The sequence below is a fragment of the Carassius carassius genome, chromosome 48 (genome assembly GCF_963082965.1).
Source record: "Carassius carassius chromosome 48, fCarCar2.1, whole genome shotgun sequence".
Lineage (NCBI taxonomy): Eukaryota > Metazoa > Chordata > Actinopteri > Cypriniformes > Cyprinidae > Carassius > Carassius carassius.
This window is the reverse complement of record NC_081802.1, coordinates 22,557,035-22,584,825: the sequence shown is the minus strand read 5'-3', so window position 1 is coordinate 22,584,825 and position 27,791 is coordinate 22,557,035. Positions and strand designations below refer to the sequence as shown.

General features: G+C 39.3%; 2 long non-coding RNA genes and 1 pseudogene across 2 annotated transcripts; 2 read left to right on the top strand and 1 right to left on the bottom strand.

Moving 5' to 3' along the window:
• Window positions 1-3,258: 3,258 nt before the first annotated feature.
• LOC132132013 (5S ribosomal RNA) lies at window positions 3,259-3,377 on the bottom strand (annotated as a pseudogene).
• Window positions 3,378-23,426: 20,049 nt separating this feature from the next.
• Window positions 23,427-24,243, top strand: LOC132131557 (uncharacterized). Its single transcript, XR_009428895.1, has 3 exons — window positions 23,427-23,832; window positions 24,007-24,077; window positions 24,148-24,243. It is a non-coding gene; the product is annotated as an uncharacterized LOC132131557 (long non-coding RNA).
• A 1-nt stretch (window position 24,244) lies between these two features.
• LOC132131555 (uncharacterized) lies at window positions 24,245-25,501 on the top strand. The gene is made up of 4 exons (XR_009428894.1): window positions 24,245-24,328; window positions 24,506-24,564; window positions 24,649-24,723; window positions 24,787-25,501. It is a non-coding gene; the product is annotated as an uncharacterized LOC132131555 (long non-coding RNA).
• The last annotated feature ends 2,290 nt before the right edge of the window (window positions 25,502-27,791 follow it).

Genomic DNA, 27,791 nt, shown 5'->3' with positions numbered 1-27,791 from the left:
CACCACTCACAGACATTCTCTTCAAATAATGAGTTTTCCATTTCACACTTTATACATCTGTAAATACTTTTCCTGTACTGTACTTCTTCCTTTAATAAAGATGAATTCAGACACCACATCCCCCCACCTATTACAGATCTCTTGTTTCCTTATTTCCAGCCATCTTTACTGTCATGGCAGCATGATCACTTACTCCAAAACTTATAAACTTATATCTCACATTTTTCACATAATGTAATATGTCTCTTTTAACTAAACACAGATCTATTTGACTTTGTTTTAAGTTTCCCAGCACCATTTGCCTTCTTGAAAATTGCTTTTTAAATGGATTCTCCTCTCTCCAGGCATCTAACATATCCTCACTTTGCATTAATTTGTTTAAAAACCTTCTAGATACATCTGATTTGAAATTTGCACTTCTAGACACATCTAGTCTTTTGCACCACACATTAAAATCTATACAGTTACTATATACTATAAAACTATACAGTTGCCTTTACATAATGGTTTAATTTGCTCAAAAACTCCTTTTCTTTCGATTTCTACATTAGGTGCATATAAATTAACCAATCTAAAAAGTTCATTGTTGAACATAAAATCTATTCCTAACAGTCTTCCTTTACCATCATTATATATTTCCTTTACATTATACATTTCACCTCTTTTCATCAGAATTGCCACTCCACAAGCCCTCTGATTCCCATGATTTACATAAATATCATGTTCCCAGATTTTTTTTATATTGACCATTATGTCTTCAGACCAATGTGTCTCTTGTAAACAAATTACATCTGTTTTAAGCTTTCCAATAACCTGCAAATAAACTTAACTTATAGAAAATAAACTTATTTTCTCTGAGACCATTACAGTTCAAGCAGGCAATGCTCATTATGTCACACATTGCATATATTACAAATATTAAGTTCAAGTTCAAGTCTGTTTTATTGTCAATTTCCACATGTACAGTACATACATACATACAGAGAATCGAAATTGCGTTACTCTCAGACCCCGGTGCATACAGATATAACATTAAAGCCTAAAAATCTAGATCAAATATAAAATGTAGATACAACTATACAATAAGGGAATGTAAAAAAAAAATCATATAATAAAATTAAAAATAAATTTAAATAAAGCAGCACAAGGCAAATGACAGATATAGTGCAAATCAATGAAGTGAACAACAGTGCAGATAAAAGATTTTTAGTTGCTTGTTGCTCACTCTCTCCACAGTCGCACCATTGATGGTCAGAGGAACGTGCTGAGTGTGTGCTCTCCTGGCCAGGCGGCTCACCTCACTCCTGTAGTTTGTGTCATCTTTGTTTGCTAATGAGACCCACCACAGTTGTGTCATCTGCAAACTTAATAAAGAGGTTGGAGTTGTGTGAAGGTGTGCAGTCATGGGTCAGCAGAGTGAAGAGGAGGGGGCTCAGCACACATCCCCAGTGCCCCAGTGTTCAGTGTGATGGTGCTGGATGTGTTGCTGCCGACCCGTACACATCTTTTGTCCAGATGTGTGAGTGCTTAGTGGAGGGTAGTGGCGATGGCATCATCGGTCGACCGGTTGGACCGATATGCAAACTGGAAGGGGCCCGGGGGGGGGGGCGGACTTGATGTGGTGCATGACTAGACGTTCAAAGCACTTCATGAGGATGGGGGTAAGTGCAACAGGACGGAAGTCATTGAAGCAGGATGGAGATGGCTTCTTCGGAACTGGAATGATGGTGGTACCTTTGAAACATGTGGGAACAACAGCCTGACTCAGTGAGATGTTGAAAATGTCTGTGAAGACATCAGTGAGTTCTGCTGCACAGTCTTTCAGTACACGCCCAGGGATGTTGTCAGGACCCGGAGCTTTGCGTGCATTGATCCTGCTGAAGGATCTCCTCACGCTGTCTGAGGTCTGCGTCATCACCTGGTCGCCGGGAGGAGGTGGAGTCTTCTGTGCAGTGGTGCTGTTTTGTTGCTCAAAGCGAGCGAAGAAGGTGTTCAGCTCGTTCAGCAGAGAGATGTTGCTGTCACAGGTCCATGGTGGGGGCTTGTAGTCCGTAATGGTCTGTATCCCCTGCCACAGGTTTCTAGTGTCTCTGCTGTCGTTGAATTGATGAGCTGTCCTCCTGGAGTGCTGTCTCTTAGCCTCTCTGATGCCACGGGACAGGTTGGACCAAGCTGTTCTCAGGCCCACCTCATCTCCAGCTCTGAAGGCAGCGTTCCATGTCTTCAGGAGTCTTCAGGACACCGAAATGAGCATTAAAGCAGTATATTCCCTCGGCAGATAGAGCGGCCGGCACTTAATAATCATAAACTCCACCAGGGGTGAGCTGTATTTGCTGATCACAACAGTATCGCGGCGCCACACGTCATTGATGTAAACACAATGCCCGCCGCCGCGACGAGAGATCTGTCCACTCGATAGCACGTCAGCTGGTCGAGCTGAATAGCACAGTCTGGAACGCTGTTGCTGAGCCATGTTTCCGTGAACACAAAAACGCAACAGTCTCTTATAGTCCTCTGAGTTGAGCGTAGTAATCGAATGTACTCCAGTTTATTGTCCAACGAGCGTACGTTAGCCAGTACGATGGTGGGGATAGATGGCTTGTGTGGGTTAGCCGTTAGCCTAGCAAGAATACCTCCACGTTTACCCCTCTTCTGCTTCCTCTCACACCGCTTGTGGCGCCTCAGCTGTGGGCGAGATACAGTAGTGGGGGTCGGTGATGGTGAAGGCCTCCGTAGCAGACCGAGATCCTGCAGCTGTTCTGCGTGCGTGGAGTTTAACTGTAAAAATGCGGTTGTGCCGACATCGAGCAGAAACTCGCGACTGTATTTGCGCTTACAGACAGGTAAACGCGACGACGACGTACAAAAACACTGCGACTCACAAGACAAAAACCACGAAAACACCGTTCTGTCGGGACAGAGAGAAGCCGCTGCGTGTGGACACGCCGCCATCTATTAGAAGGAGGCAACACATTTAAAAATCTCAAGTTCTTACTTTTTTGCAAAGCATTCGTCCCCACCTTTCATTTTCCTTTTCAGCAACTTGATACTTCCTTCACTTGTGTCCAATTACTTTTTTCTTTGTTTTTTTTTGCAAGATTATATAATTTGTGAAAATACATAAAAGTTAACATTACCTAGAATTGCCAGGCAGTCTCCCTTACAAGTACTAAACAGGCCCAAACGTGCATTGCTTCTAAAATCGGGCATAGAATCTTTTTTTTTAAGATTATTATATAATTTGTGAAAAAATCCAAAAGTTAACATCACCTGGAATTCCCAGGCAGTCTCCCATCCAAGATCTAACCAGGCCCAAACCTGCTTAGCTTCCGAGATCAGATGAGATCAGGCAAAGCCAGGTTGGTTTGGCCGTAAGCGAGGACTGCTGCAAAGAAAAGGTTATTTAAAGATCAGCCACTCTAATCGGTAGAGCATTATATAAGAAGGGAAGAAAATGCAAAACCTTAAAGCAATTGGTTTTCCCAGGCGGTCTAACATCCAAGTATTAACCAGGCCCAAACCTGCTTAGATTCTGAGATTGGGCATAGACTCTTTTTTTTGTAAGATTATTATATAATTTGTGAAAAAATACAAAAGTTTACAGCACCTGGTATTCCCAGGCATTCTCCCTTCCAAGTACTAACCGGCCCAAACCTGCGTTTTCTCTGAAATCAGGCAGAGTCTTTTTTTTTTTTTTTGTAAGATTATTACATAATTTGTGAGAAAAATCCAAAAGTTTACAGCACCTGGTTTTCCCAGGCGTTCTCCCTTCCAAGAACTAACCAGGCCCAAACCTTCTGAGATCGGGCATAGAATCTTTTTTTTTTTTTTTTAAGATTATTTTATAATTAGTAAAAAAATGTTAAAGACTACAGCACCTGGTATTCCCAGGCAGTCTCCCATCCAAGATCTAACCAGGCCCAGACCTGATTAGCTTCCGAGATCAGACGAGATCAGGCATATATATTTTTTTCTTTTTCTTTTTTTTTCTTCATTTAATTTGTTTCATACAGTTAAAATCCATGACATTATTATTCATATTTCCCCCATAGCCAGTTTACACCTTTTTCTTTCATTTCCAACATTGGATTCCCTCTTACAATCATTTCTATAAAATCATCCTCTTTGTTGTCCATTAAAAAATAATTCCATAACAGTCTCACAGAGTATTCCATCCTGTTTTTAAAGATTATTCTCACATCAACATTTTTCCCATCATATTTCACCATGTTTCTTTTCAACCATATTACATACTTTGCTATTGTTACACATAAATTAAAGGTATACATATTACAGTCATTATGACCAAATAAAAACATTGTTTCCTTTTGGTACTCCTCATACTTCCCCTCCAAAATTGCTTTTGCAATTTCCTTCATTTTTCTCATAAAATCATCTAACCTTTCACAATAAAAAAACAGATGTAACAGTCCTTTCTTTTCTTTCATACACACTTTACACTTTGCATCATTTTGAATTCCTATTTTATGTAATCTCATCTCTGTTAACATACAATTGTGTCTCAATAAATAATTAAAATTCTCTAAAATTGGTTCCATATATTTCAACCTCACATTTCCCCAAATTTCATTTTCATTTAAGTCATCATATCTTTCTTTCCAGTAGTTCAAAGCTACTGGTTTTGTAAAAGCGATAGACCTAAAAACACTATACACATTCTTTACTTTGCATAAATTAAAATGAACGTTTTCCCCATTTAACCTTTTAAAAAATACATCTGGAAATTCATTCTCATCCCCACTCTCATAGTTTTCAATTCTTTCAATGAACAAGTAACAGATATGATCGTTAATGTGAGTGGGCAAAAGTAGAGGGAAACCGAGACGGACAATGTTTTAAACAAGGAGATGGAAGATGGTGGACTGGGAGAGGAAAATGATTCCTTCTTCATGCCCTTTTGCCCCCCTCTCTCAATGCATCCACAACTGCCTGTAAAGGTACATAACCCTCTATCACCTCATACAATAGATCTTTTATTTGTCTCAAACCACAATCCCACCATTTATGTGTACTCCCAACACATACCAGACTTTCGACAGCATCAATGAATTTGTAAATTAAAACTTTCCCCCTTAGCTTTAAATCTCTAATTTGCCAAAATCTCAGCCTTTTTCCAATTCCATTTAAAACACCTTCCCAATTCAAAATGTCTGCTTTATTAGAATCCATACCCACCCACAACCCCAAAATCTTGATGTGCTGCATTTCCTCCTTGAATTGTATGTGCTGCGGTATTTCCTCTACTCTGCCAATCCTCATGCACACACTTTTCCCCACATTTACTTTAGCTCCCGACCCTTTACAATATCTTTCTAAAATCCCCTTTGCCCTATCAATACTTTGGGTGTCTTTTACCAACAAGGTTGTATCATCTGCATACTGATACACTCAGGGCCGGCCCGAGGCATAAGCGAACTAAGCGGCTGCTTGTTCATTTTTTTTTTTTTTTTTTTTTTTTTTTTTACAATTAAATAACTTAAACAAGTGATATAAATGAATGAATGAATGAATAATGAATGAATAAATTAATAATTCAAAAACAATAAATGTGCAATTTCGCATAGACATCTCGCGTGTATTGACAATTTGCGCCGGCGCGCAAGTGTTGTTGCTATAAAAACAGACCTAAGCCATCAATAGCCTTTAAAATGACTTTATATAAATTATTGCATTATTATTATATATTATTATATATAGATGACATAGCCTATATAATTTCTTCAACAAAAAACGTGCATATCACAACCCTTACAAAAATAAACCATGGTTTTATCATAGTAAAACTGCTTAATTTCCTTTTGCATGATTTCTGAATGCTTAAGACTATGAAATAAATTAGTCATAATAAAGTTATAGCCATAGGTAAATGTTGAATGGTACAATTGTAATTAGTAAATAATACAATTTATTCTTTTACTTTTTTATTTGATTAAAGTTCTATTTTCACCCCTATAGTAGGTGTTTATTTTCCATCATCATATTTGAGGAAGGGGGGCACAACAATACAATCAAGCTGTCCTGATGTCATCAGTGACTTTGCCTCCTGAAAAGCTAGGAAGGAACAATTTTGAGGTCATTGTTGTACAATTACCATTCTTGAATCCTAGCTGTTCTTATGTTTGCTTTCATTATTTAAGTTTTTAACTATTTTTTGTAGCATTATATTTTTTATTATATTAATGTTTGTTTATTTTGGTTTTATTTAAAAGATTGCACATTTAATGCACATTTGCAAAAAAAAAAATCATGTTTTATGACAGTTTCTATTCAGAAGTTTAAAAGTGAAGTATGTTAAGTATTGATTTTTATTTATTTATTTTGTATTAATACATAACCTCACTGTATTCATTTATAATGTAACATTATAGCGTGACATTTGTGTCAATAATCTTGAAGCACAGGTGACTCCGCGTGGTGGGAGGGGGGCCCCCAAATCAAATTCTGCTTAGGGCCCCCAAGAGGCTCGGGCCGGCACTGGATACACTGCTTCTCTTTGGAGATGGTTCTTTATTTGTATTCCTTTGATTTCTATGTCTGCCTTAATAGCCAAACCGAGTGGCTCGGCTACCAGAGAGTAAAGTAAGGCAGACAGTGGGCATCCTTGCCTGATCGACCTTGTTGGTTGAAAACAATCTGTTAAGAAACCATTGCATTTTATGCATGTCAACACATCTGAGTAAAAAATCCAAATCCATTTTCAAAAATTTTCTCCAAAACCAAAAGCCTTAAGAACATCAAATAAAAACTTATGCTCTACCCTGTCAAATGCCTTCTCTAAATCCAGACTTATTAAAAATACCCCCTTTCCCTTCTCCTTCATATAACAAATTGTGTCTCTTATACTTTTAACCACATCTATTATATCTCTTCCTTGCACCCCGTATGCCTGTCGTTTTTATTATTTTTCGTAAAACCTTTTTTAATCTGTTTGCTAAGACTTTTGCTAATATTTTAAAATCTGTATTCAACATTGATATAGGTCTGAAATTTTTTAGATCTAATTGGATTTTTTTGTAAATCATTTTTATCATGCCTATTTTCATTTTTTCACTCAAGACCCCCTTCTTGAAAATTTCTTCAAAAACTTATTTTAAAATTGGCACTAACATTTCTCTAAAAGTTTTATAAAATTCATTAGTCAAACCGTCCACACCAGGGCTCTTTCCAGGTTTTAACTGTTGAATTGCAATATCTATTTCTTCTTTCTTAATTTCTTCATCACAAAAAATCCTGTCCTCCCCTGTTAACTTAGATTTAATTTGTTTAATCAAAATTGATTACCCTATACCTTGTCCTTTAAACATGTCCATGTAATATTGCTTTACTGTTTTCAAATTTTCTTTAGTTCCTGTTTCTATTTCCCCTTATTTATTTAAGACTTCTTTCAATAGATCAGCCTTCTGCCTATTTTGTTCTAAATTAAAGAAACATTTTGTGCATCTGTCTCCCTCTACTGCATATTTTGCTTTACTTCTTATAATTGCACCCTTACATTTCCCTCTTCTAATATCTTTAATTTATCTTGTAGCATTATTTTTTCAATTTCCTCTTTTCCATTGCTTTCTGCCACTTTTCTTAATTCATTGTTCAGGAGTTTTGTTAATTCGGTTTCCTTCTGTCTTTCAAATTTTCTGTCATTTTTGCTGTATTCTATTGAAAATGTCTTTATTTCACTTAACACTATCCCACCATACTCTTTTTTTTTTCTTCCCTATACATTCTATTAATTTAGCTTTCTTCCACAATCCATTTAATACTTTCCTGATATGCATTACTCTTTAAAATCTTATGAAAATGTTAAAAATAAGAGAGAATGGTCACTAAGACCAACTCGTTTATAATAAACATTAGTAATATTCCCTTGCATTTCCTCTGTACATAAAATATAATCAATCCTACTTTGTTTCAGTTCTTTTAAAACAAACTGTCTTCTTGAAAATTGCCTACTTGTTCTATTCCTTTCTCTCCACACATCAATCAATTGAAAATCCCCCAATCAGTTTTTTCTGCTCCCTTCCCTTATCAGTCTTAAAAACCATATGACTTGCTAATGGACTGCATTTATATAGCTCTTTCAACAGACCACATGGCCATCCAAAGCGCTTTACAATTTGCCTTACATTCACACACTCATTCACACACCGACTGCGGTGTCAGCCATTCAAGGCGCCATCCAGCTCGTCGGGAGCAGCTGGGGTTAGGTGTCTTGCTCAAGGACACCTCGACACTTGGTCAGGTGGAGCCGGGGATTGAACCACCAACCTTCCAGTTTGTAGACAACCTACATGAACCACTGAGCCACTGCCGCTAAGTTAAGCTAAGTCTACTTCTGTAAAAACAGTATTAAAATCCCCCATTAAAATCACTCTTTCGTAAATTCTTACATTTGCAGATATTGTTTTAAAAAATTCCACCTTTTCATTTTCTTCATTTGGAGCATGTATGTTACATATTGTACATCTCTCATCTCCTTTTTCTATTTCCACAGCTAAACATTTCCCTGCTCCATTATTAAACATCACACTTTCTTTTTCACACACCTCGCTTCTTATTAAAATAGCAACCCCTTTCCCAGTTTTCTCTGTACAATTATTACATTGTATATTCCCATCCCATAAATTTTCAAACCTTTTAACACAATTTTTCCAATTAGTTTCTTGTAATACAAATACATCCACCCCTCTACACAATTCCCTCATATTTTCACATTTCTCCACGTCCATTAAACCTCGTGCATTAAATGAAACAATGAAACAACTCTTAAAAACATAAAAACAATGTAAAATAAATAATTAAAACATTTCTTTTTTTTTTTCAGTCATCCTCCATATATCTCAGTGCATCAAATCTGTTCTCATAACCCTCCTTGTCTTTTAATATTCCTTGCCTTAAATTTTTTTTCTTTGCAATGTCTATATTGGGTATTACCTTTAAAGTTCTTCTTCTTTGTATTCCTTCTTGTTCTTTCCTACATTTCTCTTTTCATTTTCTCTCCATTCTCTTCTCCTGATAACCTTCCTCTTAGTTTTGTTGTTCCCCATGTTCCTCGCTCATGTCCATAGTCTTTTGCACAGTCCCTTGAGATGTTATTCATCCATCTAGTTCTTCTTTTCTCCTGTGTCCCCCTGATGTTCTTTCTCTCCATTTTCCTCTCTCAGTCCACCGTGTTTCTCTTCTCCTTTTCTCTCCATTCTCCCCTCCTGATAACCTTCCTCGTTTTTTTTTTTGTTCCTCCTGTTCCTCACTTATGTCCATGGTCCTTTGCACAGTCCCTTGTGATATTGTTTTTTCTCCATCTGTTTCTTTTTCCTTTCCTCCTGTGTCTGCTTGATGTTCTTCCTCTTCATTTTCCTCTCCCAGTCCACCATCTTCCATCTCCTTGTTTAAAACATTGTCCGTCTCAGTTTCCCACTGCTTTTGCCCACTCACATTAACGACCATATCTGTTTCTTGATATACCTCAGTCGTGGTATTGAAAAAATGGCGCATGCTCTGCTGCGACAACACGTTTGTCATGTCAGCTCACGTTACTTCTCTGGCTTTGTCTAGTTTTTTTTTCTTCTAGTTTTTCGTCATTTATTTGAGTTATTTGTTATTAAGTCTTGCCAAGTGTGTATGGTTAAGTCAAGCAACGACATAATGCTGAAAGTGCTGTGGATTACCCTTGCGATTTTGTGGATTATCAAGAATGGCACCGCGCTCACGCCACTACAGCTTGATGTTACCGGAGGTGCACTACTCACCTACAGCCGGGATGAGCTTCTGCGACTCTGGTCATCTATTCTATGGAACGAAAAACGGGCTGACATCCCTCCAGAGATCCGACCGAGGAAAAGGGGCAGCCGTGGCGGTGTCTGTGCCAGGTTAAGAAGGCGTCCTTATAGACCTTCATTACCTTCTATCATATTGGCCAATGTACGTTCCCTCCGGAATAAGATGGATCAACTTCATGCCAAGTGTCAGGGGGAGAGACTTTTCAGGGACGCGTGTATTATCTTATTAACTGAATCCTGGCTCGATGAATCCATCTTGGATTCTGAGATCAACTTGGACAACTTCTTGACCGTCCGGGCTGACAGGACCCGTCAGTCAGGTAAGGAGAGGGGTGGAGGACTATGTGTCTTTATAAACAAGTGCTGGTGCACCAACATAAAAATACATAGCATCATATGCACACCGGACGTAGAGATATTACCACTATCACTACGCTTCTATCTTCCAAGAGAATTCCCAACGGTGGTTTTTGGGTGTGTTTACTGTCCACCTGACGCGAACATACAAGCAGCAGTAGAGCTAATAGCGGAGAATGCTAACTCAATGTTAAGTAAATACCCCCGAGCCCCGGTGTTTTATATGGGCGATTACAACAACTGCAGTCTTGACAGCGTACTGCCTTCCTTCCATCAGTATGTGCATTGTCCCACAAGGAAGGGAAATGTCTTGGATCTGTGTTACAGGAATGTTTTGGATGCATTTACTGTTCGGGCTCATCCTCCTCTGGGCTCCTCGGAACAAAATGTTTTGATCTTTCTTCCTGGTTACAGACAGGAACTGAAGCGCATCAAGCCACAAGTCCACAGCGCTCCACAGTGGTCGGCGGATGCAATTGCATGTCTGCAAGGTTCCCTTGCATAAACTGACTGGACCGTTTTTAACGGTACTTTGGATGAGAGACTGTCAGTTATAACAGACTACATAAAGTTTTGCATAAGTATCTGTATACCAACAAAAACATACAAAACTTTCCCTAACTCCAGGCCTTGGATTACTTCACAGATTCAACAAAAACTGGCTGAGAAACAAAATATTTCAATGCAAGGATTGGCTTTCACTCAAATTACTGGACAGACAGATAAAAAATGACATTATTAAATAAAAACTTAAATACAAAGAGAAAATAGAACATGAGTTTTCTACAATGAACACAAAACAAGCCTTCAAGAAAATAAAAATATTGACGGGACAGAATGTGAAACAAGATCATAGCACTATTTCTAACCCCACAACATTTGCAAATAGCCTTAATACCTTCTACTCCAGATTTGACATTACTGATTATTCGGCTGTCTGCAATGAGCTACTTAACGCTCTCCCTTTAGATCTACCGACAACAACTCCCTTTACAGAGGTGGATGTTCGACAGGAGCGGAGTAGGTGTAAAATCGGCAAGGCCATCGGACGGCATCCCTGCTCAGGGTGCTCAAGCTTTGTGCAATGGAACTCTCCCCGGTTCTGTATTCCATAATGCATGAGTCATACAGTACAGCACTGTGGCCCACCCTATGGAAAAAGTCCACCATCATTCCTCTACCAAGGAAACCCCGTCCATCAGAGCAAAACCATTACAGACCTGTTGCTCTCACACCCATAGCAAGCACATGTTATGAAAAACTGATTCTGTGCACCATCTTGTCAACTGTCAATTCACAGCTGGACAAACATCAGTTTGCCTATAAAGCCAGGCGAGGGATGGAGGATGCTGTTGTATGTCTCCTTCATTCCCTCCTTCAACATCTGGAAGTATCTGGTAACTCTGCTGTAGTTCTTTTTGTGGACTTAAGCTCAGCTTTTAATACAATTCAACGTCATCAGATGATTAAAAAACTAGCTCAACATTGCACCTGTGGTGGATTTTTAATAAATAAGATAGTAAACTATTTTTTCTGAATCTAACCTGTGTTAAACTTCTAACCTTAATTCAACTTGTTGAACTTTTAACCTGACTTCTCTTTTGAGTTTAACATTATGACAAACACTCACCTAACTTCCTCGTCTAGGTCTAACAAAAATAACAAACTAAATTCTACTTCTTCTTTTCGGAACAGGTCTTACTAACCTTTCGTTTTTAGCCTGCATTATGTCATGTCTCAGAGGGTAAAGAAGGGAGGGGCTTGCTTTATAAATTGAACCAATCATATTGAAAAAAGGTGACGTTATGTTAGTGATTTTAGTCATGCTGAGTTTATTTTGATGTGTCTGTGTTCGTCCTATAAAAACCTGATGTATTCTTTTTCTGGTGAGAGATTCTCTGAGAATTGCTCGAGTACTCTCCCGGCCGTAAATAAAGAGCTCAAAGGACATTTGCTGAAGTCTGTCTGTCATTTTCTGCTGCGCAGCAGGTGAGATAGTTTAGATAAATGGGTATTTATTAAGCGTCGACTGGAGACGTTAGGGATCGTCGATTGGAGACGGCCCAGGTGTTTATTAAGCATCGACTGGAGATGTTAGGGATCGTCGATTGGAGACAGCCCAGGTAGATTTAGGTCAGATGAGATGGGACTTAGTTAGATTTAAGAAAAATCTACGACAATTTTGGCAAGCTGCCAGGAGCCCAAGGACCTCCCTCCGTCGGCGAGGGACTTTCTTTGTTCTGATAATGGAGGAACTTTTATTTTTCATATCATTTGAATTCGTTCTGCAAACTTGCAGCAGATCCTACACCGACGGAGGGACCATCCCGGACGGGCAGGAAAAAAAAGAACTTAGGTTGAGGTAAGGACCCACAGACTTCAGTTTTTCTCCTTTTGATGTGTGAAATTGAAATTTTGAATTTTCTGTTTTTATCTGAAATCTATAAGAGGGATTTTAAAATGTGTCTCTTGTTTAAATAGTTAAAATTTAAATTCTTCATATCTGTGAAAATCTATAAGAAGGATTTTAAAAGTGAAATTTTAGTATGTAAATACAAAGAGAAAAAGAGGAAAAAAGTAAAATCAAACACTGGCAGGGGCAAGATTTAAAAGGTGTATCCCATTATCCTATGGAGAAGACGAAAGTCGACTAAATTCACCACAACGATATAATTTCTATTTAACAAGATATACGTATGTACGGCGACGTGTAGGATTGGGATTAAGTGGCCAGATAGAACAAATAATTGAAGAAGATTCTGCAGTGTTAGCAATTGGGTGCACTAGGGCGTGGCATCAATCTCACCCAGAACCAGAGTTAACAGTAGGGCAAACATCTCTATATTTGATTACCAAGCCAAACTTTAGACCTTATATAGATAGGGCCACAGGGGAATTGGGATTAATTCCTATTGCTACCATTTCACCAAGATATCCACAGATTTGGGCTTGGAGATATACATTTGATATATACCCAGCGAACTGAAATTATAAGATTGTTCTCTTGTACGCAACGAAGAACTTGCTTTTTCCCTGTTTGTATATAGCTGTTTTCTATTAAATTTCTTCTGCCAATTTTTCTGCAATTGAAGAACTGCTTTTGACTAAAAAAATGGGGAACTGCTGTGGTAAAGAAAAAACAGATAAAACTGAAATTCAGGGTCCGTTTAAAGAGTTGATCAGGAAGTGGAATTTGGGAGAGGAGCAAATTGCTAAAATTAAACTGTGGTCTAAATTCACAAAGGGACAGTTTGCTGATTGTGGAACTCTGAATGTGTCAATTTTAGGAGAGACGCGGCGTCTCCTTGAAAATTTGCCCCCAAAGAAACGAAAGAGGATTGACTGGACACTTTTCCGAAGATGGGAACGGGAGGCAGAGAGATGTTACGAAAGCCAAAAAGAAGGTGAGAAAGCTGCAGATTCTTTGATTGCTTTGCGGACAAAAAAGAGAAAGCAGGAATTGGACTACATGCAGCAGCCGCCCATCAAAAAGCCTCCTCCTTACACTGCGGATGCTGCTAAAGCTGAAGAAGGGGAAATTGACCAGGTGCCAAGAGCTGGAGGCTCTGCAGACCTGCTCCAAGAAAAAGAGGAGGTGGAAACCGAGTGTGAGATTTCGGACGAGGGTGAATGTGGCATCTACAGAGAGGTTAGACAACTGTTAGATGAAGTTCAACTGTTAGATTGTGTTCAACCCCGCCCTGCAGCGCCTGGATGAAGGAGGAACTGAAACTCAAGAGTGGAGGGCTCAGTGGACAGCGATGATTGAAGGACTGAAACTAGCTTTCCCCATGAAACCTGACTGGGCGGCCATCACTAACACAAAACAAGTGAAAGGTGAGACTGTCACGGCTTATCTTGCCAGACTAATGACTGTTGTTGATGAATGTGCAGGTTTTCCAGAAGGAACTGACAACACTGGAGTTCTGAAACATCACTTTGTCAATGGCCTCCTTCCAAACATTCAGGGAGCTGTGCAACTGACCTGCATTGCGTGGGAAGCGCAGGATTTAGAAGTGGTGATGCAACACGCGAAGCATGCTGAACAGAATGATGAAAAGAAGAACACCGAAAAGGAGAATAAATTGCAGACTGCCCAGTATATGTTTTACTAAACTCAGTCCAACAACCAAAGGCCAAGAAACAACAATCAACTGCCAGGAAATGGAAGGTGGAATCAATGGCAAGAGAGAGGGCGTGGCCGAGCTAAGTCTGCGGACATGTGCAGAAACTGTGGCCAAAGAGGACACTGGGCTAAAGAATGTCCAAACAACTTTCCACAACAACAACGTCACCCACAACAGCAGTACTCAAGTTACTACCCACAGCAACAGCAACAGCAGAGCTATCCGCCAAGAAAGCAGAACTACAGAGAGCAGAGTGCTTCCTCATTTCACCCGCCCCCACCTGCGCTGTACAGGACTGCATAGGATAAGGAGGGAGACACTCAAACAGCATCTCAACTGATACAACTGACTAAAGACCCAAATTCGAACCCAATGATGACAATATCTGTACAAGGACTTTCAGTTTCATTTGTAATTGATACCGGAGCCATTTTTTCAACTCTCATGACAAAGACCGCATCCAGGTTTGACAAATTGCCACTTTCTGATCAGACTCGTACAACGTATGGTATATCAGGTTTAGCACAAATTGATAAATTGTCAATGCCATTAACAGTGGTAGATGGGAATAAAACATGTACACACCAATTTTTGATTTCTAAAACATGCCATTTAAATTTATTAGGTAGAGATTTCATGTCTAAATTAGAAATGACAATTGATATTTCATTGGAAGGGATAACGGTGACACCAAAGAATGGAATTTTTGCTCAATTGTCACAAAATTGGTATTATAACTGGGCTATAACTCCTGCATTTGACCCATATTCAGAGTATGAGTTTTTACCAGCAGACCATGAAAAGCCATCTCATTTCTACTGTACCTCGTGGTTTGTTGGCCCCGAGAGAAATAGTGAGTATGAGGAGAAATGGTTTAATGAGCAGCTGGGTGAGAAATTAACTCTTGAATACCTGCTAATATCACAGCATTTCTCTGCATTTACTGTAAAGCTAACACACTCTCAATCTGCTTTATTCCAACAGTTGCAAGTCAATGTCACCTTTATTTATATAGCGCTTTAAACAAAATACATTGCGTCAAAGCAACTGAACAACATTCATTAGGAAAACAGTGTCAATAATGCAAAAATGATAGTTAAAGGCAGTTCATCATTGGATTCAGTTATGTCATCTCTGTTCAGTTAAATAGTGTATGTGCATTTATTTGCAATCAAGTCAATGATATCGCTGTAGATGAAGTGTCCCCAACTAAGCAAGCCAGAGGCGACAGCGGCAAGGAACCGAAACTCCATTGGTGACAGAATGGAGAAAAAAAACCTTGGGAGAAACCAGGCTCAGTTGGGGGGCCAGTTCTCCTCTGACCAGACGAAACCAGTAGTTCAATTCCAGACTGCAGCAAAGTCAGATTGTGCAGAAGAATCATCTGTTTCCTGTGGTCTTGTCCTGGTGCTCCTCTGAGACAAGGTCTTCACAGGGGATCTGTATCTGGGGCTCTAGTTGTCCTGGTCTCCGCTGTCTTTCATGGATGTAGAGGTCCTTTCTAGGTGCTGATCCACCATCTGGTCTGGATACGTACTGGATCCGGGTGACTGCAGTGACCCTCTGATCTGGACACAGACTGGATCTGGTGGCCACGGTGACCTCGGAACAAGAGAGAAACAGACAAATATTAGCGTAGATGCCATTCTTCTAATGATGTAGCAAGTACATAGGTTGTTATGGGAAGTGTTTCCGGTTCCGGTTTACCTAATTAATGCAGCCTAAAAATCCTTTAACGGATTTGGATAATAAAAGCATATTCGTATGTTATGTGTATGCCAGGTTAAAGAGATGGGTCTTTAATCTAGATTTAAACTGCAAGAGTGTGTCTGCCTCCCGAACAATGTTAGGTAGGTTATTCCAGAGTTTGGGCGCCAAATAGGAAAAGGATCTGCCGCCTGCAGTTGATTTTGATATTCTAGGTATTATCAAATTGCCTGAGTTTTGAGAACGTAGCGGACGTAGAGGATTATAATGTAAAAGGAGCTCATTCAAATACTGAGGTGCTAAACCATTCAGGGCTTTATAAGTAATAAGCAATATTTTAAAATCTATGCGATGCTTGATAGGGAGCCAGTGCAGTGTTGACAGGACCGGGCTAATATGGTCATACTTCCTGGTTCTAGTAAGAACTCTTGCTGCTGCATTTTGGACTAGCTGTAGTTTGTTTACTAAGCGTGCAGAACAACCACCCAATAAAGCATTACAATAATCTAACCTTGAGGTCATAAATGCGTGGATTAACATTTCTGCATTTGACATTGAGAGCATAGGCCGTAATTTAGATATATTTTTGAGATGGAAAAATGCAGTTTTACAAATGCTAGAAACGTGGCTTTCTAAGGAAAGATTGCGATCAAGTAGCACACCTAGGTTCCTAACTGATGATGAAGAATTGACAGAGCAACCATCAAGTCTTAGACAGTGTTCAAGGTTATTACAAGCAGAGTTTTTAGGTCCTATAATTAACACCTCTGTTTTTTCAGAATTTAGCAGTAAGAAATTACTCGTCATCCAGTTTTTTATATCGACTATGCAATCCATTAGTTTTTCAAATTGGTGTGTTTCACCGGGCTGCGAAGAAATATAGAGCTGAGTATCATCAGCATAACAGTGAAAGCTAACACCATGTTTCCTGATGATATCTCCCAAGGGTAACATATAAAGCGTGAAGAGTAGCGGCCCTAGTACTGAGCCTTGAGGTACTCCATACTGCACTTGTGATCGATAGGATACATCTTCATTCACTGCTACTGATGGCGGTCATGTAAGTATGATTTAAACCATGCTAATGCACTTCCACTGATGCCAACAAAGTATTCAAGTCTATGCAAAAGAATGTTGTGGTCAATTGTGTCAAACGCAGCACTAAGATCCAATAAAACTAATAGAGAGATACACCCACGATCAGATGATAAGAGCAGATCATTTGTAACTCTAAGAAGAGCAATCTCAGTACTATGATACGGTCTAAATCCTGACTAGAAATCCTCACATATACCATTTTTCTCTAAGAAGGAATATAATTGTGTGGATACCACCTTTTCTAGTATCTTGGACAGAAAAGGGAGATTCGAGATTGGTCTATAATTAACTAGTTCTTTGGGGTCAAGTTGTGGTTTTTTGATGAGAGGCTTAATAACAGCCAGTTTGAAGGTTTTGGGGACATGTCCTAATGACAATGAGGAATTAATAATAGTCAGAAGAGGATCTATGACTTCTGGAAGCACCTCTTTCAGGAGCTTAGATGGTATAGGGTCTAACATACATGTTGTTGGTTTAGATGATTTAACAAGTTTATACAATTCTTCCTCTCCTATGGTAGAGAATGAGTGGAACTGTTCCTCAGGGGTCTATAGTGCACTGTCTGATGTGATACTGTAGCTGACGGCTGAATGGTGGCAATTTTATCTCTAATAGTATCGATTTTAGAAGTAAAGTAGTTCATAAAGTCATTACTGCTGTGGTGTTGGGAAATGTCAACACTTGTTGAGGCTTTATTTTTCGTTAATTTAGCCACTGTATTGAATAAATACCTGGGGTTATGTTTGTTTTCTTCTAAAAGAGAAGAAAAGTAATCGGATCTAGCAGTTTTTAATGCTTTTCTGTAGGATATGTTACTTTCCCGCCAAGCAATACGAAATACCTCTAGTTTTGTTTTCCTCCAGCTGCGCTCCATTTTTCGGGCTGCTCTCTTTAGGGTGCGAGTATGCTCATTATACCATGGTGTCAAACTGTTTTCCTTAACCTTCCTTAAGCGTAAAGGAGATACTTTATTTAAAGTGCTAGAAAAGAGAGAGTCCATAGTTTCTGTTACATCATCAAGTTGTTCTGAGGTTTTGGATATGCTAAGGAATTTGGATACATCAGGAAGATAACTTAAAAAGCAGTCTTTTGTGTTAGAAGTGATGGTTCTTCCATACTTGTAACAAGAAGTAGAATTTACAATTTTGGCTATATGAATTTTGCAAAGAACTAAATAATGATCTGAGATATCATCACTTGGCTGAATAATTTCAACACCATCAACATCAATTCCATGTGACAGTATTAAATCTAGAGTATGATTTCGACAATGAGTAGGTCCTGAAACGTGTTGTCTAACACCAATAGAGTTCAGAATGTCTATAAATGCTGATCCCAATGCATCGTTTTCATTATCAACATGGATATTAAAATCACCAACTATTAAAACTTTATCTGCAGCCAGAACTAACTCGGATGTAAAATCACCAAACTCTTTAATAAAGTCTGTATGGTGCCCTGGTGGCCTGTATACAGTAGCCAGTACAAACATAACAGGGGATTTATCATTAACATTTGTTTCTTTGGATAATGTTATATGAAGTACCATTACTTTAAACGAGTTATACTTGTAGCCTGCCCTCTGAGAAATCCTGAAAACGTTGTTATAAATTGAAGCAACACCTCCACCTTTGCCTTTTAGACGTGGCTCATGTTTATAACAGTAATCTTGGGGGGTGGACTCATTTAAAATAATGTAATCATCAGGTTTTAGCCAGGTTTTTTGTCAAACAGAGTACATCTATATTATGATCAGTGATCATATTATTTACAAAAAGTGTTTTCGTAGAAAGGGATCTGATATTCAATAAGCCAAGCTTTATCATTTGTTTATCCATATTGCTTCTGTTTTTTATTTGTTGAACCTCAATTAAATTGTTAATCTTAACTTGGTTTGGACGTTTTTTGTATTTTCTAGTTCGGGGAACAGACACAGTCTCTATAGTGTGATATCTAGGTGAAAAAGTCTCTATGTGCTGAGAATTAACTGACCTCTGTGACGGGAGGCAGCTAGCAGACGGTCGGTTTAGCCAGTCTGTCTGCTTCCTGACCTGGGCCCCAGTTAGTCAAGTATAAACACTAAGACTATTTGCCATATTTCTAGAGAGAAGAGTGGCGCCACCCCAGGAGGGATGAAGACCATCTCTTTTAAACAGGTCAGGTCTGCCCCAAAAGCTCGTCCAATTGTCTATGAAACCTATGTTATTCTGTGGGCACCACTTAGACAGCCTCATGTCCAGCCTCATGTCTCAGTGGGGAAGAAGGGAAAAAGTTCTTGGGCGGAAGTAGGAGTGTGGCTCACAGAGCAAGTGGAGAAAGGGGGCTGGACTTGGCAAGATGATGGGTATTATCAAAATAATGCCGGGGTAAGAGCGTATCCAACAATGCAGACAGTGACAGTTCACAGATTGTGCAGTGAGGAGAGAAAATTTATTCCTGATACAATTGATAACAAGTTTGATTTATTATCAGGAATTCCAGAAACCCTTTCGGCTAAAGATAAATTTGATATTGGTCGGATAAAGAATGCAATGCCTCTCGTTATCACACCAATTACTCAATATAGGCCATTTAGGCCTCAATATCCTCTCAGCAAAGAAGCTGTAGAGGGAATTTCAAAAGTACACGCTGCGCTTGTTGAAAAAGGTGTTATTGTGCCTTTTCAAAATTCACCAATAAATTCACCCATACTTCCTGTAAGGAAGGCATCGGGTGAATGGCGCTTTGTTCAGGATTTGCGATTCAGTTCAGTTTCAGTTTATTGTCCCCTAAGGGAAACTTGTCTTACAGCCAGGTAAACACACAGGTAGCACAACAGGTAAACACCACATACACATACAAATAACAATACAACTACTAATTAAAAACACTGTTACACTACTACTCATCTAGATCAAGAATTGTGCAAGTTTAGCAACCGAATTGCACTTGGTATAAAAGAGTTCTTTGTCCTATTTGAATTTAAAACGAGGGACTCTGAATCTCCGGCCTAAGGGGAGGACCTCAAAAGAACAATGAAGGGGGTGATTTACACAATCCAATATGGCATCTGCTTTCCTCATAACCTGCCTCTCATAAATATTTGTCAAGGAAACCTGTGGGCAGCCTATTGACTTACCAGCCACCTTTACAATATAGCTGAGGTTATTTTTTTCCCTCAGGCTGATGCCCCCATACCAGGCAATAAAAGCAAAAGTAAGGACAAAAGTAAGGACAGATTCGTAAATGCGGCTATTCAACCGCGTTCACCAATAGTACCTAGTCCATCAACAATTTTATCTGAAATACCAAACAATGCTACCCATTTTAATGCGATCGATTTGGCAAACGCATTCTTTTCAATCCCAGTACATCCAGATAGTCAATATTGGCTGGCGTTCACATTCAAAAATAAACCCTGGACCTGGACTGTCATGCCGCAGGGCTACACAGAATCTCCGACCGTTTTTACAGAAGAACTTTCTAGAAATTTGGAAAGTTTCGTCCCACCAAAGGGGAGTACATTAATTCAGTATGTTGATGATCTCTTGATCTGTTCTCCAGACAAAGGCTCCTGTGAATGTGACACATATGCATTGTTGAATTTCTTGTCACAAAATGGACATAAAGTGTCTAAAAATAAGTTGCAATTAGTAAAAGAGGAAGTGAGATATCTTGGCCACCTTATCTCAGCAAATGGCCGAGCTTTAGGCCTAGATCGAATTGAGGCGATAAGGAAAATTCCGAAACCAATTACAAAATCACAAATGATGTCATTCTTAGGGGTAATGGGATACTGTAGGCCATGGATCCAAGATTATGCTCAGATCTCGAACCCTCTCCTCATGGCAGCACAAAAAAATTAAAAAAATTACTGATCCAGTTAACTGGATAGATGAACGTCAAATTGCATTTGAGAGACTAAAGTTATCACTTAACACCACGCCTAGCCTAGGGTTGGCTGATTATACAAAAGTGTTTGAATTATTCGTATCTGAAAAAAAGGGGTTCATGTCCGCCATCCTAACACAACCTCACGGTGACCGTCGACGTCCAATTGCATACTATTTGAAAAGATTAGACACTGTCGCACAGGGAATGCCACAGTGCCTACGGTCCGTAGCCTCTGCAGTCGAAGCAGTGTTGGCATGTTCAGATTTGGTGGCTTTCCATCAATTAACAGTGTATGTTCCCCATGCGGTACATGCTTTGTTAATGCAGTCAAGGACAGCTCATCTCACTGCTGCACGTTCACTGCATTGGCAAAATGTCCTGCTCACAATGTCAAATGTTACATTGAAAAGGTGCACTGTATTGAATCCATCTACGCTGCTGCCGACTGAAGAAGATGGGGAACCCCATGATTGCACGCAGGTAGTAGAAATAAGGACTAAACCGCGGCTTGATTTATTAGACACACCATTATCTAATCCGGAATTGGTTTATTATGTGGACGGATCGTGTCTCCGAAATCCACATACAGGATTGCTTTCAACTGCATATGCTATTTGCACAAAATTTGAGATAGTTGAGACTGAATGCTTGCCACAGAATCATTCGGCTCAGGCAGCAGAACTTGCAGCACTCGCACGCGCATGTGAATTGGCCAGGGGTCACTCAGTCAATATATATACCGACTCACGTTATGCATTTGGTGTATGTCATGACCATGGGGCAGTTTGGAAAAATCGAGGTTTCCTCACTGCGAACGGGAAACCGGTGGCACATTCAAAATTGATTGATAAATTGCTCGAGAATTTGTTAATGCCAAAAGAAATTGCTATTTGCAAATGTGCAGCACATATGAGAACCGGTGATGAAGTATCAAAAGGAAATAATTTTGCTGACTGGATGTAGACTGACTGACTTTATAGGTTTTGCATTCCTTTCTACCGATAGCACACAATTACCACCGACCATTAAATGAAATTCAGAGATTGGGTACTAACCGGGAATTAAAAAACTGATCAGAGAGGGGTATAAAAGACGACGAAGGTGTCTGGAAAGATACCAAAACAAACAAACCATTTCTACCTAAACAACTGTATCCTAATTTTGCAAATTGGGCTTATGGGTTAGACCATGCCTCAAAATTGGCTATGAATGATCTGATAAGTACATCCTGGGTGGCTCCAGGGTTTACATCAGTCAATGTCAATGTCAATGTCACCTTTATTTATATAGCGCTTTAAACAAAATACATTGCGTCAAAGCAACTGAACAACATTCATTAGGAAAACAGTGTCAATAATGCAAAAATGATAGTTAAAGGCAGTTCATCATTGGATTCAGTTATGTCATCTCTGTTCAGTTAAATAGTGTCTGTGCACTTATTTGTAATCAAGTCAACGATATCGCTGTAGATGAAGTGTCCCCAACTAAGTGTCCCCCAACTATCAGTGGCTGAAAGATTCTGCCGAAATTGCCATATCTGCGCTGCGAATAATGTGGGAAGACAGAGTAAAAAAGCTATTTACTCTGCCCATCCCACACCCAATCTTCCTTTCCAGCATCTACAAATGGATTTCATCAAGTTGACACCATGTCAAGGGTTTAAATATTGTCTTGTTAGTGATTTTAGTCATGCTGAGTTTATTTTGATGTGTCTGTGTTTGTCCTATAAAAACCTGATGTATTCTTTTTCTGGTGAGAGATTCTCTGAGAATTGCTCGAGTACTCTCCCGGCCATAAATAAAGAGCTCAAAGGACATTTGCTGAAGTCTGTCTGTCATTTTCTGCTGCGCAGCAGGTGAGATAGTTTAGATAAATGGGTATTTATTAAGCGTCGACTGGAGACGTTAGGGATCGTCGATTGGAGACGGCCCAGGTGTTTATTAAGCGTCGACTGGAGACGTTAGGGATCGTCGATTGGAGATGGCCCAGGGAGATCGTCGATTGGAGGACGGGCCCGGTAGATTTAGGTCAGATGAGATAGGACTTAGTTAGATTTAAAAAAAATCTACGACACACCTCATTACATCCATCTGATTCACAGTTTCTTGAGCAACAGGCCACAGGCTGTGAGGATAGGGTCTGCCACATCGGACACCACCATAACCAACACTGGAGCTCCTCAAGGCTGTGTCCTCTCTCCCTTTCTTTACACACTCTACACTAATGACTGTATTAGTCCTTCATCCATCACAACATACTACAAATACTCAGACGATACTGCAATCCTGGCTCTCCTCAATGATCACACTAGCATTGCTGCTTACCACAACACGATATCAGACTTTACACACTGGTGCACAGACAATTTTCTCCATCTCAATGTTGAGAAAAAAAAGAACTGGTCTTTAATGCACCTACTCTCAGTCGGATCTCCATTCATGCCAACATGATAGAACAGGTTGAGAAATTCAAATATCTTGGACTCACCCTGGGGGTATTCCAGAAAGCTTGGTTAACTTACCATTTGATAAACTATAACCTCTGGGTTGATTTACCCCAAACAGGCATACCATGAGTATGTCGGTTCCAAAACACCTGAGAAGAGTTAGTTTAATCAACCTCTGACTGGTTACCCAGAGTTAATGCGCGTGCACGGTGCATGTATAAAGACATTTTCAATGGATCGCCGATTTCACGAGTCACCATGGAAACTCAAAGCGAAAAAAAAGAGCGACGTATTTCACAGAGGCGGAGTTGGAAGTTTTAATGCATGCTTATGAGGAGTTTAAGCCAATAATATTAAAAAGAAGCAATACAGCTGCATCGGCTAAAGCAAGAGAGCTGGCTTGGCAAAAAATAACGGACAGAGTAAATGCGTGAGTGTATTAAATTACAAATTTGGTATTGGCTCCTGTTTTATTGAAATGCAAAATAATGAAGTATGACTTATACATCCTTTTGAATATGTTAAATCACTATGAAAGAATTTACTTTTCCTGCCATTTATTTCTTTAGCTTGAAATAATAATGTATATTTCTTATTTAATAAGGTGTAATCCTTCTGGAGCCACAAGAACTTTAAGCCAAGTCAAAATGAAACACAAAAACATTCTGCAAAAAGGTAATATTTGATTACACAATTACTGAACTATTATTATAACAGGATTTAGTATATTCATTCTGTCATGCAGCTAACAGAAAGAAGACTGAAGCTCGTCTAACTGGCGGGGGGCCACCACCACCTCCCCTCACCCCATCTGAGGAGCTGGCTCTGTCCCTTAATAAAGGGGCGACCAGTGGTTGCTGGCATTCCAGGGGGCAGTTCATCACACATACTATGCACCACAAGTGATGGTGAAAAAAGGGTGACATGTAAGTTTACCTCTATGATTTGTTTTCATTTTTTGTCCTGATAAATTACTATCTCTGTCACTTAAAGCCTTTTTGAACAAGATTAATTTTTTATGTAGGCTTATTTTATTTAACTGCATATGATGTATTATTTTCTTTGATAATATTGAGAATTTAACGGGTTGTGTGTTCTTATAGATACTGATGGACGGATTGTATTATTGGACTCTCCAGAAAGAACACAGTCTGTCACAGTTGTAAGTGATTTGTTGTCAGGTACTTTTAGGTTTTTTATTTATTTTTTTTGCCAAATAATGTATACTTGAATATTTGTCTTGTAGGATGAAGATGATGATGACGATGAAGAGACCACATCTGCTGTGACAGAAGTGGACAATGCTGGTAGATCCACTGAGGTATGATGCATACCATTATGATGTATGGCCCCTTTTTGCATTAGAGTCATTGTCCTTTCATAGTACATACCTAGGGATTTGCCCACTGATAAGGGTCCTTCAGCCTCAGCACACAATCTAAGCAGGGTAAGAACTTGTGTCCATGTGTCCATATTTGAATTTTATTGTCTGACCAAACAATCTCATTTATTACATTTTTCCACCTTAGTTGCCAGCAAAGGAGCTGTATAAGGTCCATCTTCAAAAACAAATAAGAAAAAGTGACATGGAGATGGACCTTATACAGCTTCAAATGGAACAGAAAAGGCTCCTCATTAAAAAAGCAGCACTTGAAATAGAATTACTTGAGAATCACCTTAAGGTGAGAACCTGTCTGAATATTAATCTGTTGCATGTTAAAAGTGGTCTGTCTGTCTGTCTGTGTCTGTCTCTATCTATCTATCTATCTATCTATCTATCTATCTATCTATCTATCTATCTATCTATCTATCTATCTATCTATCTATCTGTATGTATGTATGTATGTGTAAAGCAATATAAAAAAAAAACATTTTAATGAATTGTACTTTTTAATTTTTTTTCAGGAAATGAAGAAATAAACTGCCTGGCAGACCAGTGCAAAAAAAAATAATAAAAGTAATTTTGACAAATCCTGTCTCTCAAAAGTCTTCCGTCTCTGTTGGCCTCTAAAATCTGTCTGTGTTCCTCTGGGCCATCTTCCTCAATACAAGGAGGGTGGCTCTCTCCTCTTATAGTGGCAATATTGTGAAGCACAACACAAGCCACAATAATGTCGCATGCCCTCTCTGGACTAACTCGGAGCCCACGCAGACACTGAAACCGAGAATTGAGGATCCCTATAGTCATCTCCACCTAGAACCGTGTTCGGCTGTGAGCCAGGTTAAACCGTGTCTGTGGTCCAGGCTCAGGTTCAGGGTAGGGTGTCATTAAATAGGGCAGACAAGGGTATCCTCTGTCCCCCAGCAAGTAACCATTGTACTGTACTGTAATGATTGAAGTGTACAACACAAATATAGAAAAAACGAAAAAACAAAAATTGTATAAAGCAAATTATACCCAGCTGAAATGTCTGGTATAATGATGACTCAGGGAAAATTCTGGCATCATGCACAGATCCTGGCCATATTGCCTCGACATTGGTGATGATTTGGGTTGCCTCACATATTACCTATAGTTAGTGGAAAAAGTAATGACTTTGATGATTTTAAGAAGGGGAAAAAATTAAGTTTTTACCTGCACATTGATTTCCTATTAACATAGTCTCCCTCATTTATTGATGGAGCTTTAATAGGAATGTGACTGCCATCAATGCACCCAATTACATTTGGAAACCCTGAAACAGAAAGTTATGGAAGTATGAAGTGTGTGCATAATGAATACATGTATATATATTAATAATATGACTAAATATTAAATATGTGTCATATATTTTACTACAAAGGACAAACCTGCCACTCTGTGGAATTCGTCTTTAATAACAAGCAGAGGTTTATGGCCAGGGAACTGTACAAACGTGGGTAACAACTGTTTAAGTGCCAGACACACTGTACGAACGGCTCTACACACAGTTGCCTTTCCCACATGCTCTGAATCGCCCACACTGTACAAAAAATGGCCAGACGTAAAAAACCTAAGTGCTATGCACAGAATGTTTTCTGTGCTAAGCGCAGAGCCGCGGTTTGTCACATTTGCGATATGCGGTTTTAAAAGACGTGTTAAAAAAACTAATGAATCTTTTGAAAAACGATAATGCTCGCTTAAATATTCATTAGGGTATGCAAACACATCAATACGCGGTCTTATAACCCTCTCCCGACGAAAAAACCCTTGTATAATTTGTGCTTCTACGTCCACAGGATCCTCGTCAAAAGGGCACGCCATGCTCACCAACCTTCTGAAACGAAGTTACACTGAAACATAACCTGCTCTCAAGCAGGTTATCTTCAGAGAGTCAGTTGCTATGGTTACATACATACCCAGAAAGTTACCTCTGTTTTTGGAACCGAACGTTGAGGTTATCCACGAACTTACCCTTAAACATACCCAGGTATGTCACATAACCTGCTTTCTGGAATACCCCCCAGGATAACATCACATAAAGGACATCCATAAACCCTCCCAACAGCGTCTGCATATTCTACGAAAACTAAGTTCCCTTTACATTGCCCCTCATCTTCTGTTACTACTGTACATATATATTATCCAGCCCATTCTGTTATACTGCTCCACCAGTTTTACACCATGCTGTCAGTCACCAACATAAACAAACTGAATAAAATCACACACATAGCTTCAAAAATAATACACTCCCCTACACCCAACATCTTAGAACTCAATGACAGAGCAATACCCCGCCTTGCCCGGACAATAATAACAGACCCAGAGCACCCCCTCAACTTCCACTTCACTCTCTTGCCCTCCGGGCGAAGATACAGGACCCTAACATGGAGAAGGGCTCGTTTCAAAAAGAGCTTTGTACCATCTGCAATTTCAATCCTTAATAGGCTACAAAGTTGAACATTCACCTTTTTGTGTTTTTGTTGTTACTGTTACATGTGTACATGTATGTATGGATGTATGTGTTTTATTTTTATTTTTTATTTTTTATTTTTTGCCAGTTACGTGTGCTGTATGATAATCTGTGAGAACAAATTTCCCGTTAAAGGACAATAAATTATCTATCTATCTATCTATCTTCTTGTTCACTTCTATTTTCTCCCTCCCCCATCCAACATTCGCACCTCACCAACACTTTCCTACATTCCGGGCACTTCATTGCATTGCAGCTTCTTGCAAAGTGCCCCTGATCTTTGCACTGGTAACAAATAAAGTCCGGGCAATCTTTAAATACATGTCCTGGATCCATACACAATCTACAGGTTTTCACCTGCCGATCGTGTATAATCCGAAAGTACTGTGTGCCCTCAGCCGTCTCAAACTTGCTGCTATATGGTAGAGATACAACTTCCTTTAGAAACCTGACCTTTACATATCTCGTACCATCTGCTATTTCAGTACACGGATATGTTCTTCTCTTAATGATGGAT